The sequence below is a fragment of the Prionailurus bengalensis genome, chromosome B1 (assembly GCF_016509475.1).
Source record: "Prionailurus bengalensis isolate Pbe53 chromosome B1, Fcat_Pben_1.1_paternal_pri, whole genome shotgun sequence".
In the NCBI taxonomy this organism is placed as follows: domain Eukaryota; kingdom Metazoa; phylum Chordata; class Mammalia; order Carnivora; family Felidae; genus Prionailurus; species Prionailurus bengalensis.
Window position 1 is genome coordinate 151,591,091 of NC_057344.1, and position 4,410 is coordinate 151,595,500.

Consider the following 4,410-nt stretch of genomic DNA (forward strand, 5'->3'; position numbering starts at 1 on the left):
TGAGATCAGGAACACGACAAGGATGCCCACTCTCACCGCTGCTGTTTAACATAGTGCTGGAAGTTCTAGCATCAGCAATCAGACAACAAAAGGAAATCAAAGGCATCCAAATTGGCAAAGATGAAGTCAAGCTTTCGCTTTTTGCAGATGACATGATATTATACATGGAAAATCCGATAGACTCCACCAAAAGTCTGCTAGAACTGATACAGGAATTCAGCAAAGTTGCAGGATACAAAATCAATGTACAGAAATCAGTTGCATTCTTATACACTAACAATGAAGCAACAGAAAGACAAATAAAGAAACTGATCCCATTCACAATTGCACCAAGAAGCATAAAATACCTAGGAATAAATCTAACCAAAGATGTAAAGGATCTGTATGCTGAAAACTATAGAAAGCTTCTGAAGGAAATTGAAGAAGATTTAAAGAAATGGAAAGACATTCCCTGCTCATGGTTTGGAAAAATAAATATTGTCAAAATGTCAATACTACCCAAAGCTATCTACACATTCAATGCAATCCCAATCAAAATTGCACCAGCATTCTTCTCGAAACTAGAACAAGCAATCCTAAAATTCATATGGAACCACAAAAGGCCCCGAATAGCCAAAGGAATTTTGAAGAAGAAGACCAAAGCAGGAGGCATCACAATCCCAGACTTTAGCCTCTACTAAAAAGCTATCATCATCAAGACAGCATGGTATTGGCACCAAAACAGACACATAGACCAATGGAATAGAATAGAAACCCCAGAACTAGACCCACAAACGTATGGCCAACTCATCTTTGACAAAGCAGGAAAGAACATCCAATGGAAAAAAGACAGCCTCTTTAACAAATGGTGCTGGGAGAACTGGACAGCAACATGCAGAAGGTTGAAACTAGACCACTTTCTCACACCATTCACAAAAATAAACTCAAAATGGATAAAGGACCTAAATGTGAGACAGGAAACCATCAAAACCTTAGAGGAGAAAGCAGGAAAAGACCTCTCTGACCTCAGCCGTAGCAATCTCTTACTCGACACATCCCCAAAGGCAAGGGAATTAAAAGCAAAAGTGAATTACTGGGACCTTATGAAGATCAAAAGCTTCTGCACAGCAAAGGAAACAACCAACAAAACTAAAAGGCAACCAACGGAATGGGAAAAGATATTCGCAAATGACATATCGGACAAAGGGCTAGTATCCAAAATCTATAAAGAGCTCACCAAACTCCACACCCAAAAAACAAATAACCCAGTGAAGAAATGGGCAGAAAACATGAATAGACACTTCTCTAAAGAAGACATCCGGATGGCCAACAGGCACATGAAAAGATGTTCAGCGTCGCTCCTTATCAGGGAAATACAAATCAAAACCACACTCAGGTATCACCTCACGCCAGTCAGAGTGGCCAAAATGAACAAATCAGGAGACTATAGATGCTGGAGGGGATGTGGAGAAACGGGAACCCTCTTGCACTGTTGGTGGGAATGCAAATTGGTGCAGCCGCTCTGGAAAGCAGTGTGGAGGTTCCTCAGAAAATTAAAAATAGACCTACCCTATGACCCAGCAATAGCACTGCTAGGAATTTATCCAAGGGATACAGGAGCACTGATGCATAGGGCCACTTGTACCCCAATGTTCATAGCAGCACTCTCAACAATAGCCAAATTATGGAAAGAGCCTAAATGTCCATCAACTGATGAATGGATAAAGAAATTGTGGTTTATATACACAATGGAATATTACGTGGCAATGAGAAAAAATGAAATATGGCCTTTTGTAGCAACGTGGATGGAACTGGAGAGTGTGATGCTAAGTGAAATAAGCCATACAGAGAAAGACAGATACCATATGGTTTCACTCTTATGTGGATCCTGAGAAACTTAACAGGAACCCATGGGGGAGGGGAAGGAAAAAAAAAAAAAAGAGGTTAGAATGGGATAGAGCCAAAGCATAAGAGACTGTTAAAAACTGAGAACAAACTGAGGGTTGATGGGGGGTGGGAGGGAGGAGAGGGTGAGTGATGGGTATTGAGGAGGGCACCTTTTGGGATGAGCACTGGGTGTTGTATGGAAACCAATTTGTCAATAAATTTCAGAAAAAAAAAAATGACCGTACAAGCTGGAAATGGGAAAGTGATTCTAAAACAATGGAGAAAATTACGATTGTTTCATGATCTTTAAAATGTTTTGGTGCAAAGGTATTAAAAACTCTCTTATTTAAGTTTATAAATCTATAGAGAAATAAATAAAGTATTAAAACTAGTGTTTATTTAGTATACTGTTATTTAAAAATTTGAAACAAAAAGGTTTCTTTTTGTAAAAACCTATCAAGAACAGTCTGAACAGCACTTGCCTTCTTTTTGTTGTATAAGTTATATAGATTCTTTTTTAATGGCTTGACAATTATTAGATTCTTTTCTAAGTTTGGATCAGCTTTCAACACAATATTGTTTGAGTTTTCTATGTTGTGAAACATCTTTGAGAGTTTCTTTAGTGTGAAGTATATTTATTATTATTATTATTGTTGTTTTAGAGAGAGAGCACATGAGCAGGGGAGGGGACAGAGGGAGAGAGGAAGAATCTTAAGCAGGCTCCATACTCAGCATGGAGCCTGGTGCCGGACTCCATCCCATGACCCTGGGATCATGACTTGAGCAGAAATCAAGAGTCAGACACTTTGCTGAGTTCCTCTGGTTGGATATGCATAGTTATGTATGTTAGTGGCACTGTCAACATTTCCACGGTCAGCTCTTTCATCTAAAACTTCATTTACACAGAATTCAAATCTAGCAAAGTTATTTTCACAGCGAGGTAGAAGTTTGTACCATTTTGCACGCATTTTACTTCCTGCCATGATGCTTGAGTACTCTCAGCTGCCCTGCTATAGGTCATGTATCTTCCCGAACTCAGCTAAAGAAATGACACAATCCCTAATTGTAGCTTCAGTAGTCTGTCCAAAAGTCCATCTAAGATTAAAAAAAAACAAAAAAACAAAAAAACAAAAAAAACCTTTAAAAGTCGAAATACCTCCTTGGACCAGAAGCTGGGTTAATCAAGTTGTGTATAAAGGCAATTTTCCCATTTTCATGCAAGTAGCCTAGAAAATTAGAGTGAACTGCAGTGTTGTCCACCAGTATTGGTATTAGCGCTTTAAATGTTACAAGATAGTTTGTCTTTTGCATCTCTCTACCCCTGGAAGATAAGGAGGCGACACAAGTACATGTTTTGTTGTCTGTGCCTGAGTAGCAGGTATACAGGGACCAATCAGTATCAGACGTTGAAAGAAATGACATGATTTGTCACTGGCCGTGTTTTGCATTTGTTATTTATGTCCTGACTTGTGCATTGAAGAGATAGCAGCGGACTGTTTTTTATGCAGTCACTCTCAGTGAATATAGGCTGGTAGCTGAAATTTGAACAGTGTTTTCTGGGAACTGGTGTTATTTAATTAAACCAGAATAACTGAGATACTGTGCAAAATGAGGCCTACTTTTACTAAGCTTTAACAAATGTATCTGAGGATTCTGTGCTGAAATTATTTCTTCATAAAAATGCGTTCAGCCGTTCGTTTTTTTTCAATTGATGACAGTAAGCTTTAAAATGTAGGAAATAATTTTAATTTGGTAAATCTTAAAGTATATATTATTTTAACTTCCTTGCACTAGTAAGAAGAATAGTAGATAGAATCTGCCTTCCTTCTTTATGTGCAGCTCAGGAAGGAAGATTTATTTCCATTTCCCCCTGTGTATGGTCAGCCAAACAGTCACTAAAGATCACATCTATAGTGTACTAGTATATATAACAGAGGACCGCATGTTGGACAAAACACAGATTTTCACTATGTGAACCTGCCCAGAGTGGACTCTTAAAGAAGAAAATATGCCCATAATTACATGCACAGCATCCTTGAGAAATTGGGGAAATTTGGGAATGTAGGTAACAGGCCTAGGGAAAAATTCTTCATCTGGCAAATCAACAAAAAGGAAAGTTTCCCTCAGGTTCTAGTAACTTAAAACATTTTTTTAAAACAGGTTTGCTGAGATATAATTTGCACAACATAAAATTTCCCCATTGTAAGTATACAGTTCAATGAGTTTTAAAAACTAGGAACACTTGATGAATTTGCATGTCATTCTTGTGCAAAGCCATGCTAATCTTCACTGAGTTGTTCCAATTTTTGTTCCAAGGTATTCTGCCAAGTCAAGAACTCTCAGAATTTTAATTTTTGGCAGAAAATTGCCATCTAAGGTTCTTCAGAACACAGGGGACGGAAATGTTAGTATTTATTTTATGATGGACTCTGCATGTATATTTAATATTTGTTTGGGAAGCATTTAAGAAAATATATCGATAGATAATGAGATACGACTAAAGTGTACTGAATATTCAAATTAGTTTTAGTATGTAGTTATAAT

The 4,410-nt window shown here is 37.7% G+C and overlaps 1 non-coding gene across 1 annotated transcript; it reads right to left on the bottom strand.

The window, feature by feature from the left end:
- Positions 1–4,093: 4,093 nt before the first annotated feature.
- LOC122479260 lies at positions 4,094–4,203 on the bottom strand. Its single transcript, XR_006296314.1, has one exon. It is a non-coding gene; the product is annotated as a U6 spliceosomal RNA (small nuclear RNA).
- Positions 4,204–4,410: the final 207 nt, after the last annotated feature.